Source organism: Amblyomma americanum, chromosome 6 (assembly GCF_052857255.1).
Source record: "Amblyomma americanum isolate KBUSLIRL-KWMA chromosome 6, ASM5285725v1, whole genome shotgun sequence".
In the NCBI taxonomy this organism is placed as follows: domain Eukaryota; kingdom Metazoa; phylum Arthropoda; class Arachnida; order Ixodida; family Ixodidae; genus Amblyomma; species Amblyomma americanum.
This window is the reverse complement of record NC_135502.1, coordinates 46425287-46439229: the sequence shown is the minus strand read 5'-3', so window position 1 is coordinate 46439229 and position 13943 is coordinate 46425287.

The window sequence follows — 13943 nt, the reverse complement described above, 5'->3', positions numbered from 1 at the left end:
TCGTTCTCTCGCAAACAGCAGCATGAACACGGCGAATAATGCTGTGCTTATGTTCCTGTATTGTGCGTTTTTGATTTTGCTTTTAGTTCACGTGTACAATTTTTTAAATATGTAATTGGGCAAGTAGTTGATTCACTTTTCATAAATAATTGTACAGATTATGCCCCCACTAAAATTTCCGCTTCGTTTTTGCTTCTTTCTAAGCTGGCGACTCGGGCTAGTTGTACAGTCCCCGAGCACCTGCGAGAGTGATTATATCAGTTAAGTATTGATGACTCTCCTCTATGAATGAAGGAGTGTAGAAAAGGTAAAAGAAATAGCTTTTGCACATACTCGCTTTGCAGCGCGAAAACTTCAGGACAGGTAAGTGCAATTTTTTCGCTTCTATCCCTTAGGCTTGATCGTAGCGCTGATCCAACGTACGGCTTCAATAAAACACCGCACTGCAGCAACGGAAGTTACCGCCACATAACAAAATCTGTGTCTCCAGGTCACTCCTAGGCGTACACGGCAAATTTTTGTGTGGATTCTTCGAGGCTTCCTGTGTATATCGCCTCATGATGACAGCTTCCCCTATAAAGTTGCGGCCAGTATAAGGCAGCAAGAGCACGGAGTAGATGCGTCGTCTTTGGCTGCGCTGGGTACCGTTAATAAGGAAAACGTTTGAGGTGCAGACCTTATAATGAAAGGACACAACCCAAATTAACATCCTGGAAACTTGCTGTTAACTGCCGTTAGCTAAAGTCTAGGTTAGATAATCAGGTTGCGCACGATGACAACCATTTTAAGTTGGCCTTGTCGCTTAGAAAGAAAAACATGGGTCATTTTAATACCTAGTTGGGTGACCGGCAAGTACTTTCCAAGTGGAATTGGCATACGAAGCAGAGTAGGATTTACAAAATAGTGTTTTTGAGCATTAACGGCATTTCGTTAGAAATTACAAGGCTATTGAGAAAACTGTCCGGAGCGAGAAGCGTTCATAGAATAAGCATTCTATGCTTAAGTACCCTTCCTTCCAGAAGCTTGTTCAAAAGAACGTTTGGAGGAAAAGTTAAGCACGCATGCTGGCGTAAACTACAAATAATATATATATATATATATATATATATATATATATATATATATATATATATATATATATATATATATATATATATATATATATATATATATATATATATATATATATATATATATATATATATATATATATATATATATATATATATATATATATATATATATATATATATATATATATATATATATATATATATATATATATATATATATATATATATATATATAAACGATCTTCAGAATTTTGCGTGCCCGACATCACCTGACGTCTTTTCTTCGTACCACGTTCATTGGTTTCAGCCTTCAGTTTCACATTACTGTTTCTATTGCACCAGGGCCGAATACCCCATTGAGACACTTTACGCGAAAACCACCTTGCCACTCCTCGTCCTTCTTCACTATTTTCAGTGGACTCAAAACCATATAGATGATTCAACATTCTCAACATTTGTTACATCCTCTGAGCTTTCCTTAAAACAAATTTTCGTTTTCATATTGTTGTCTTGTTTTTGAAAAATTTGGCAAAAGCATGTAATTTCTTTTTTTAGCTGTGGATAAAAATTTCAGACATTTATTCATAAATTACCAGCTTACGACGGAACAATTGTTCAATAAACATGTGTTTAAAATTAGAAGAACGCCTAACTTTATGTCGGGAGCTCAAATTTTCAACAAAACTATCAGGCACAAATAGCGATTCTTCTCTTCGATGTAGAGGTTTATTGGCACACGTGGCATTCCTTTCACCGTTTTTTTTTATTTATCCGTAAAAAGAAAGGCAGGTGCCGTTGTGGCACTGCCAGTGGTCGTGTTCGTGTTCATGACGCCTAAATGTTCTTGTTGCGCTCTATGTTTTGTTTCGCGTGCCACAAAGATTCCTTTACTTGCTAAGAGCTGTTGACGCTTTTCTTATGCTGGAATTCAGTCCAGAACACCGACAACAGCCTCCTTCTCCACAGCAGCGATTAGCAGCACTTGTCGCCATTTTGGGTCTGTGCACAGGAACAAATTTTGTAGGCAAGAATTAAAACCCGCTTTTCTCTTTCGATTGTGCTTGCAACTGCTGTGAGCATGGCATACCACCGTCAACACGCTTAACACAAACGCTCGATTGGGCGTCCTGCATTGATATTACAGACCCTGAGCGCTGGGCGCTGAATCCAAGACCATGCTGCACGTTGTGTTGGCGGCGGTTGGAGCAAGCTCGTACCCTGATTCCACCCTGGCATTGTCTCACACCCGCCAGCCGACGCCCACCAGCCCTAATGTCAGCGGAAGACAAGCGCTCGAGCGTCCGTGTTAAGCGTGCTGACGGTGGTACAATTTCTGAAGCTTCAACTTTTTGCGCAGAACATGAAGCGAACCTTGGAAACAAACGCCGGTGCGCGTTTACTTTGATGAGAAATGAACACCAGAATTCCGGACGAATTAATTACTAATAACATGACGAAACCTACAACGAAATTGGTTTGGAGCCTTTACTACGTTCAGTCTCATTTGTTCTGCAAAAGTTTTCCTTTATAGTCGTATGAAGAACAGATTTTTAAAAGGCTTAACGCATTGCCTCGTTATCAGCTAAAACCAGTGTGCTCACCTACATAGTGTATATTAAGAAGCGTGGGACAAAGAACTTATATCTAACTTTATTTGCGCAACAGTCTGAATCTACATCCTGTCAACTTAATCCGCCTACAGTAAACCGCTATTTCTTAATCTCGTTTCATAACCCATAGCGCACAACCGAGACAATAGCGGCGCGATGGTATTGCGATCTTTAATGTTTTCAGAAACGAATCAACAAGCAGAATCTCCCGGCCTTTCGGTCTTCGTCTTGGACAAACACATTAAAGCCAATAGCTAGCAGTCCAGTATTACTTCTCGGCCAAAACTACCGTTGCTAAGCCAACCATATTTAATGACATCCTTTGATTCGTGAAGGTTGCCGGCTTAAATACTACTCGCTATGCAAATGTTGACCGAGACATAGCAGCGAGGTTCAAGCAGCTCTGCGCTTACCGCGTACAGAGCTCTGTAATCCCTAAAATTCAGGCTTGCCTCGCTGTTGACTGTGCGCGCCGCAGCGCGGCACGCATTCGATGCAGTGGCTCTCAGGCTGGCGTATCCACCCACATGTATCGGGAAAATTTCGCCGTCATGATACTAGGCACAGTACCCGGGCTTTCAGAGGAAGTCTGATTTCCCGCATCTATTTAGTGTTTCCCACTGAAACACCGTGCATTAGCGCGCGTACATCAATAATTTAGGCCCTCAGCATCGCGGTAGGCGGCCGCTCTTCCATACAACTTGCTGGGCACACTGGCGAGTACCTTGAAAATTGCAGACGGCTGCCATCAGGGGCTAATCGATGGCGACAAATATGAGTGAAGAATATTAGTAGCCAGTGATTTATATTTGAATGGCGCCTCCGTGGACGCAGCTGCACGTTTACGCTTGGCTTTCACGAGGCGCAATATTCACGCTTAAAGTGGTAAAAAGTTTAAGGTGCCGCTAGTACGGGGCTGGTGCCACTTGTTGTACCTCATACTTATTTGGCAATTTTACATCGTACTTTTAGTTTATTTCGTGCTAGCACAGCATTAATCATTGTTGGCTGTGCACATAACTGAATTATTGTTATTACGGTTACTAGACATTCATTGCCTGGGTCAATAACGACCGACAATAAGTTGCTGCTGCACCTACATCCCTCTCCCTCCTGATTCCCCAACAGTGGCTGAGAGCCACCCTACCATTGCAAGGGTAAACGCTTCATTCATTCATTCATTCATTCATTCATTCATTCATTCATTCATTCATTCATTCATTCATTCATTATCTGTATGTTCGAACTGAAATTTCATATAAGGTTTGCTTTATTCAAAGATTTATTCTTTTCTGTTTATGAAGGGTTTAACGTCCAGTAACGACTCAGGCTACTAAGGGGCTACTAAAGGGCTCCGGAAATTTCGACCACCTGGGTTTCTCGAACGTGCAGTGACATCGTACAGTAAACGGGCCTCCGCACCGTACGCCGGTAGCATTTCGCCTGCATTGAAATGCGAATGCCATGGCCGGGATCGAACCCGTGTCTTTCAGGCCAGCAGCCGAGAACAGTAACCAATGAGCCAGCGCACCGGCGCGAAGCCTTTGTTCTTCACGCATTTATGGGTGTTCAAGTGTTGATATTGAAGACGTCACAAGAATTTCATATATGTAAATGCAGCTGACTTTAGAGATCAGAGCCATGGCTCTCCATGTGAATTACACTTGACCTGAAGCCAACTTCTAATAAAAGCAGCACAAACAGTACGATGCGAATACTCGCTCCACACTTTTTGGCTTTTCTTGCATCCATGCAATGCCAAAGAACATCCGGCCGAAAAATCACTCGCCACTTTCCGTTTTTTTTACAATTTATAGATTATTTTGGCAGCCGAGGCAGAAAACAGCGAAAGGCTGAAATACTACAAGAACTTTAGATAAAATCTAGCCCTCTCATATCGTGAAGTAATATACGCCTGGTGCAAAGGTGAATGCAAACACAAAGCTAGTGTTATTGGGTGCCTCGCAGCACCCTAATTTACGCCGGAAAAACCCAACGACAACTGCGTGCAGAGAACCGTCACGTACAATCTGCAACACCCTTGCTTATAGGGTGCTCGAGCAGTGTGCACAGCGCAATACAAACTCAAAGTAGAAAGCCGTCCTTAGTTTCGGAACAAAGTGGTCGTGTCCATCTTGCGTGTACGTCTGTATGGCTCGATTTTCCAGGAAACATTGCCTCTAACATCTAGAAGCTACGATGTGGTGTCGATTTTTATGAAGTGAAGTGCGCCGCTCGAGCGCTCTACTCAAGGATGATGCAGACTGTACATCCAGTCTGCTGCTATGTGCCTTATAAGGTCATACTTTCAAAGAAAAAAAAAGTCTTGCATGTAATGAACCTCGTGACACTGATATGAGTTATTTAGTCACCCTTAGCTTGCTTCCAAGTAGGTAATAATTATAATCGTTTTTTTTTCGAAATCGATTCCAAGTCCACTGCCAGTTTCTATAGGCTCTGTACGCACACAAAAAAAATATTAGGTTGTCGAGACTCTGCACAACTGTTTAGCCGGTTTCAGTGAGCAAACGACCCGAGCATGGCGGTGGCCGAAGAGGATAAATTACGTTTATTGGTGATGCACTGAATCCTCAAGTTACCAGCTGTGCATGAACAAAACCAGGCATTGAATAATCCTGAGAGCTCAGAACAGAACGATAAACCCGCAGGAAATTAACCCGGGAGAAGAATGGGTCGACCGCTTCAGCAGAAAGTTGCACTAGCTCCGGAGGCTGTTCAGTATCACATTTCTCTCAGTGATATATAGTGAATATTTGGTTTTGTTTGTTCTTTCACAAAAGGTTTTCGGAGCGTATATTCCTAGGTAATGGTAATGAAACGAAAAATAAAACTTTGGTTTCCCCCAAATAAAACCTCCTTTTTGCAGCACCTTTTTTAGGTCAAGAGAAAAACTAAATCACGATAGCGCAATCCCTTCTAGTATGTGTTACGAAACTCTCGATGGTTGTTCATGTCAGTAAAGCCTGTAGCTGGCCTCGTCATTTCTCTTTGCTAACAAAGTGCAAGCTCCAAAACGACAGCACAAAAGGCAAGTTAAAAGAGAGCCGTCAGCTAGCGTCATCTCTTGCGTTTCCGTCCTGTACTTGAGGCGGTTAGTTTGTCAGCTGCCTATTTCGACGCTACCTGAAGCATTACACGTAGAGAGGCGCAGTGCCGGTGTACACGAAGCAGCGGCAAGTGCATTTACTAGTCATCGCGACTTTTGAAGAAAATAACAGTCACGAACGCTGTCCTGGAATGAGTTTCTTATATAAATTGCTCTTGCGAGCTTAATATTTAAAAATTGTAAACAACACAAGGAGGACTAAATGCAGAAGAATAACAAAGCTGGCACTCAAGTTCCACATTGCACTTTATTTCTCGATTTCTCATTAACTTAATCCCCGACCTTAGGAACCTAATTAAATTGCAGAATCTCGAACAAGCCTTAGCATTCATTTATATTGAAAGGGAGCAAAATAAAATTTGAAATTTCGTTCCTCCCACCAGTTTTGCTCAGACATCAAAATTACGTTGTGAAAAGCTCACCTGGTATCTTTGTAATGGGGAGAAAAGTGAGCAATAAACTTCAGTGCAGTGCGTTCTAGGTGCTTAGTTTCGTGCTCTACGTCTGAAACTCCTTTGAGCACCTAAATTAGGATATAAAACTGCGTTTTCTTTCTAAGAGCAAATAATTTAGTTTGATTCAGAGATACCGGTTATTATGCAGAAAGTAGAGGTGTTTTACGATAGTAAACAAATGTCGATCTCTCCATTCAGCAAGCTGCATATTGTAGTGAAAATGTTTGGCCAGAGCCTCTCCAAACTGACCAGCGGTATTAAAGCTACAATGTCGGTTCAAAATCAGGTTTACTTTCTGCCGGAGGGCCATCTCTCACTTTCTTCGCGCGTTAGGCACAAAATGTCTTTAATAATTATCCCTGGCGAGAAAGGTAAACGGCAAGTTAGAACCCAGCACAAACAGAAGCCCTAAAATAATTTCAACGCTTCGTGGCTAATGACTAATGTCTTGAAGGGTGAGGTGTAAGGTGCCAATCTTTTCTTCCTCTTTTGCCAATGCATTCAGTAACATTGTTTAAGGCCACACTTTTCGTACCTTTTTGAGCCGTTTGACCGTTCAAACCAGATGCGTCTGGAGGAGCACCCTTTGTTAGCCTTTAATCTTACTGTTTGCGGAAGCATAACTAAAACCTGGAACTTAAATGAGCTCAGCTCCAAGGCTGCCGATGTGATTGTGGGCGGCTGACTAACGACGGTTCTAATTTTCTTTTTAATTTGCTGCCACTCAAGTATCAACTTCATAAAAGCACCGGACATATGCTATGCACTTCTTAAAACGACTGCAATTAATATCAGCACCTTACTTGCCAATGTCATCAAAGCTGATGCTAAAATTTATTCTCGCTGAGAAGAAGCCAGCACCATTCCAGTCTGTTTGTTCTTTGCAGTTGTCTCTTCTTTTGCTGCTGTTTTTTTGAAGAAAGTATTTTTATTTTGGCCATAGGTGCCCAACGTTAAGAGCACGTGTGCGTCGTTGGCAACACTTCATTGTAAAATAATCAGTCATCATTTGCTATAACAGTGCTTTTGCATGGACCCCTCACCGTTTTCTTACGCTTCCTCTAGCACTCAACGACTTCCATTTTGTTCAAGCTCGGTATAGAAACACAGGACACAGGTGTGGTTGCATACTCACCGAAAAGGTGGAATTATCACTATGCCGGGCTGGCGTATCGTCTGAGAATACCCGCTGGGCATACTAAGGACGCTACAGAAAGTATGCTGCTTTTGAAGAGGCTCTTTAAGTGCGATAATAAAATGTTGAAAGATTTCGATTAAAGGGAGTGATGAAGTCATTGAAAGTGGTCGGCCCCAACCAGTCGAACTGCATTCGCTGATTCCGTTCATTTCGAATTCAGACGATTAGGAGAAGAATTTTTCAGTGCTATCGATAGTACGCACAACATTAATGTTCAATACCGAGTGCGCAATAGAAATAGGGTGTACGGTAGAAATACCGAAGCCTGAAAGCTTCCAATGGCATAGAGAGAATAGTCCTTGCAGAACTGCCAGAGTTAATGAGTAAGCTTAAGATAATGGATAAATAAGGAATGATAATACGCGGAGAGTAGAGCATAATCTAAAGTAAAGAGGTACCCTTAAAGCGGTGAAGAGGACAATGAGGACGGGAACAAACCAGATGTAGGAACTGGTTAAAAAAGAGGCTAGTGTCCTTGAGAATCTCGATAAGACAGGTGTGGATGCCGAGGATTTGTATATAGACCTATATAGTAGCTGAAACAGTCAGACCAATAACGACGGAGGCCGTGGTCTCGAGGAATTGGACATCTCGCCGTTAGCGAGAAAGGGTGTAAAGAAAGCTTTGCAAGCGATTCAGAGGGGGAAGACAGCTGGTGATCATTATGTAACTGCAGATTTCTTGAATCGCGGAAACGAGAATGAGTTAGAAAAACCGGCCACCCTGTGTATAAGTGGTCCATGACCACGAGGGTACCATAAGAATGTACCAAGTGTTCAAAAACATTAGGAGATACTTCATGGGATGCGACACTCAATCTTATTTATTACCCACACTGAAAACAGAAAACTATCGCTCGTTACTTGCAAATTTTTCCCCATTATTCAATTATTTTTTTCATCTTGTACATACAATTTAACTTAAGCGTTAGACGAAGCAAACCCCGTTTAATCAATGCAAGATGTCGCAAAAACGTAACTCGCACTGAGGTTACCGGTCTGCAATAATTCCGTAGTTCGGCGAGGCAGCAGCAGGTTAGAACGGCTTTATGCGCAAACCAACCTCTCTATATTTACTCTACTGCTGCGAACGCATTAAAATCAGCTTGTACTCAGGATTTGTGTCCGTAACTAGGCTTAAAAAAGGCATGAAGAGGATTTCGTATGAACCAGTTCTCTCCGTGACACATTATTATTTCTTAGTGAGACAGGTTCACTTCCACTTCAGATATAGGCACATATGCCTGAAGCTTAGACAGACGGAGCGTTTTGAAGTTCGACAGTGTGTGTGTGTGTGTGGGGGGGGGGGGGGGGGGGTCGTTAAAACTGGAAACTCTCCATGCTCACAATTAGAGCTGTATAACTTAACAAGGTGATGGTTCGGGCTAGTGGGTATGCGTTATGATCCATAGCGCAGCAACAAAACAGGGGACAAACACAAGCGCTAACTTCCACTACAGCTTTATTTGGTGCACACAGAATTTATACAAGAGGTAACGAATGATACCAGTCAGATTAGACAAGATACTTTGTGAACAAAGCTTAAAAAACACATGCAATACATTTCACCGGTTGGCATACTGCTCCGAGTCTAAAAATGCCTTATCTTTCTTTGTCAGCGACAATGACGGACTGCTGACGCAGCTTTCAGGTCCAGCTCTTTCCATTGCGGCAGCCTCGATAATTTCCCTTGATAATCTATCGGCATTTCTACCAGCAATCTACCAGCAATTTGGCACGGCACTGTCGTGCTCATAAATGCAAGCCTGGTTTTAAAGAATGCAAGGTGATAGGCAGAAATGCCGATAGATTAACCATGAAAATTATCGAGGCTGCCGCAATCGAAAGAGCTGGACCTGAAAGCTGCGTCAGCAGTCCGTCATAGTCGCTGACAAAGAAAGATAAGGCATTTTTAGACTCGGAGCAGTATGCCAGCCGATGAAATGTATTGCATGTGATTTTTAAGCTTTGTTCACAAAGTATCTTGTCTAATCTGACTGGTATCATTCGTTACTTCTTGTATAAATTCTGTGTGCACCAAATAAAGCTGTAGTGGAAGTTAGCGCTTGTGTTTGTCCCCTGTTTTGTTGCTGCGCTATGGATCATAACACATAGAGCTGTATGCCTGCTACCTAGGTCAGAGTCACTTAATGTGCCTCAGACAAAACGATACAGGAGACTAAAACCGCAGTGAAGCAATCTGCATGTTCGTTCGATGATGTATATTAATGCGCTGCTTCTCTTTGATTGTCGTGCAGTTTCGGTGCAGATTGTTGCAAATTAACACCTGACTATGGTACAAACAGCATTACTGAGTTGGTAAATACAGCGATTATAGTCTTCTTCATTAGATTTTTCAGTATACGCATGTTTGCTATTGGCTGAGGCGAGGCCACGCCTACAGTTCGCTATTCGTTATTAGCTCAACGCCAACGACAGCGAAAGTGTAGCATCGCTTTAGCAAACGACGAAGAGGAAAACAAACGAATAAAATCTCAATAGTACCTACACACAATGCTTGCTGTGGGATGGGATGTAATGATCAATGTTCTAGTGTCCTTGAGGCTTCCTGAGTGCGCCTTGTGTGAATATGTTCACGTCATGGACACTTATTTGGCCCTAAACTGTCGTTTTGCAACTGACAGGGTTAAGGCACGCTTAAAACTACAAAAACTTTCAATCTTTTTTGCCGTATATCATGGTGCATTCACAAGGGAACTTATTACCTGCCTGAAGCGGGTCTAATGGATCCGGACGCTTGCTTTTTGCGCATCTGGTCCTTCAAAGGCACTGCCACTGAACTTTTCTATAAATTTATGGCAAGAGTGCGACCACAAATTGATGTACAGAACATGCAATAATTAAGATATGATATCAAAAGCATAAAGATAACCATCAATGATAAAAAATTTTTCGGCGATAACCGTTTGATCGCTTGAATGCGTTCGCAGCCAAACGCTGCTTACATATGCGGTTGACACAACAAAGCTCGTTATATCCGATGTGGCACTCCTTGCTTCATTGTATCCGAGGACAACACAGTAAGCTCATTATATCCGAGGCCCAGACATGAAAGTTTATTATATCCGAGGTTCACACACGAAATTTCATATAACCGCGGTGCCCTTCATAGGTACAGTATACCCAAGGTTATCACAATAAAGTTCCTTATATCCGAGGTGGCTGCTAAGGTTATTTATAACCGAGGTTAGTACGCGAGAGGTATTTATATCTTAGGGGACATACTAATGTTCGTTGTATTGGAGGGAGCACACTAAGTTCGCATAGGTAGTATACTAAGTTCGCTAGTAGCCATGTGGGCAGATTATCACCTGCTCACCTTAGAAGGCAGGCCGCCTGTCACTGGGTACTGACTGACGACGGTCGCCATTTAATCTTGCACGGACCGCTCTAATGCTAATAATGCTAATAAATAATAATGTTAAGAACCATAATTATCAAACACCATATTACTAAAATGTATATACGGTAGGGTAGATGTGCGAAAGCATGTGAAAAGTCTGGTTGGCGCATGGTTTTACTTTGCTGGGTTGCGGCACGTCTGGAGACGATGAAGCTGTGGGGCGAGAGGCAGTGTCACAAGGAGCAGTTTTCCAGCACGGGCGCCAGCCGGCTGCCTCAATAACTTCGTAATTGGCGTCGGTGTATGATCATCATCTTCTTTCCAGTAGCATTAACTGATGAATAGAATGACGTGCAATGCACATCACAAAAGCCTGTTGAAGTTTAACACAAGGCGTGATTGGCGCCTGCCATACTATGACGTTCTCGTGCAGTGGCCAGTAAAACTGATCTGTTCGCGCCGCCGAGGGCTCGATTCCCGGTCGCGGAATTATTTATTTATTTATTGTTTGGCGAAGGTCACCCTCAGGGTAAAACTTCATACAAACTACGGAAGCCGGTTTGATCTCGTGAAGCTGCGCTTCCGCACTAAAAGAGGCAGCAAGCCATATATCGCTACTTGTGGGTATAACGTGCAGCGTTCGCCTAAAGGTTAAAACGTTGAGAAAAAATCACGACAGAATTAGTAGTATATCTTTCGTGAAAAACATATCAGGGTATTATTACACAAACAAACAGAAGGAACACTAGTCTATGCTTGAGAAAGTGTTCTGTGCTTGGAAGGAAATTTTACTTGCGCGAAATCTATAGAGTTATTATGTTAGACCCCCTTTACCTGCTGTATGGCCCACAACACGAAATTACCAGCTTTAAGCAAAATATTCAACAGTATTCACACAGTTGCTAGATGTGCATTCTAGAGAAGTGTTTTATTCTACCGTAAGGTTAAAGCTCCAGCCGACTCGCTTTAAACTCGCAAACCATGATACGATCTCTAGTGTATATCCCACCAAGAGCATAAATCACGCGGCAGCCAAGAACGGAAAGTTGATGAATATAATGCTCCTACCTCACTGACCTACCTCAGTACGTTGGTATAATGGGCGAACGAAATCGTTGCATTGAACTTACAGTTTAGTGTAATTTACAAGGTTTAACGTCCCAAAGCGACTCGAGCTATGAGGGATGCCGTAGTGAAGGGCTCCGGAAATTTCGACCACCTGGGGTTCTTTAACGCGCACCAACGTCGCACAGTACACGGGACTCTAGAATTTCGCCTCCATCGAAATTCGACCACCGCGGCGGGTATCGAGCCCGCGTCTTTCGGGTCAGCAGTCGAGCGCCATAACCACTGAGCCACCGCGGCGGCTCATTGAACTTACAGATCCTTTACATACCACAGGCACAGCTCGGCGTAGTTGACGTCTTCGCCGGTGTGTGCGGAAAAGCTGGATTTGGCGAGAGGGTCATGACGTCACGCATGCAGCTGTCGAATTTAAGGTTATTAAAACAATACAAAACTGGTGATTAGAAGGTCGCAACATCACTGAAACGTGATTGCGACACGTACATTTATATAGTAACAGAACTGCTCTGAAAGAAATATCACGGTTATCACTCTGGAATCGAGCCCGTAACTTTTGGGTTTTGCGACAGACGCGCTACCCCTCGGCCAAGCAGGCATATTCGCACGGGTTGGAGGGAGCGGGCTGCTTTGCATGTATGTCTTGCAGTATTTCCCATAATACGAAAACAGTCCGTGTCTGTGGGGGAAAAAGGAGCCGCTGACGCGACCCGTCCACCAACACGTCGATCTCTTCAAGGCAGGTCTATACCGTAACTTCTTGGCGGGAATGTTCTACGCTTATCAGACAGCAATGTCCGCGCGTGACCTGTCTGCCAAACTGATGTCGAGGCTGCAGATAAAAGCATAAGAGTAATGATGCTTCTCACCCACACTTCGCCCAATGCCAGCAAACAGAACAGAAAACACGATATACGCATGAGTGCATATTATTGCGTAAAACGCAGAGATATGCATGTCTGTGGGTGTGTTTAGTTTTCATCCTATCTGCGTTTTTCTTCTCCCAAGTGACAGCATGCACAAACTTCTAAGAAAACACATGTCCGAAGCTTGCTGAGAATTGTAGGTTATAAACGACCACCGGAGACGGAGAAACTCGCATCACCTTCGCACTTCTCGCAAAATGTTTCTGTCTCAAGGGGAAACCGAACGACGTCGCCAATTTTCTTTGTATATAATCTTGTGCTGTAGCATTCTGTTCTATCTACAGCACACTCGACTTTCGTGTGATTGAGTGGACAGAGAGTGTGATAGACATTCTCAGCTTTAATGCCAGCGGAATTATTTTTTTTTTTTGCCGGGAATGTGTCTTCGCTCTGCAGGAAGTTCCGTCTAAGACCAAGAAAGTATATACATACACAGGTGAGATTCCAGTCTTTTCTAGGCTGCACCCTTTAGCATGTCGCAAGTATGCATTTTACCTGTGATGCGATTTTGTTTGGGTGACGTACTGCTTGCGGAACACGAACACTGGCCAAGTCATCACTGCAGGCTCTCAAGTAAAACTCAGTGCGAAGCCTCGCACAGCTTCCGCCCTCATCGTTCGATGACGTTCCACGTCGCACTTGCGGTAATAAAGGACGTACTACATCCGCCGCTATGAAATAGGGTGGCGCTGGTGAACACTCTCCGTGGTCGGTTACACGCAAACATAAATACCCCCGAAAGCAGAAGATAGGACAGCCGTCGCCGTAGCTCACTTGGTAGAGCACCGGACATGAAATTAAGAGGTCATGGATTCGGATCCTACTGGCAGCGATGTTGTTTTTTTCTTGTGCTTTAAAATGAATTAATCCCAGTATTTTTCTCCCATTGACCAGCACCGCAAATTAAAAGGAAAGAAGCATTCTCCTATGTACCTTGGTTCCGCTGTCTGTTGCCTTTCTTCATATCAGCGCGAAGGTGCATGTTTAATGCCAAAATGTCATTTATTTCCACTCGCGCTCATATATCAGTTTAGGTTGTCTGGCCATACAACACACAGCATCTCCGCACGAGGTCGAATAGAGTGTCAAGTCAAACTGTTCTCTATGT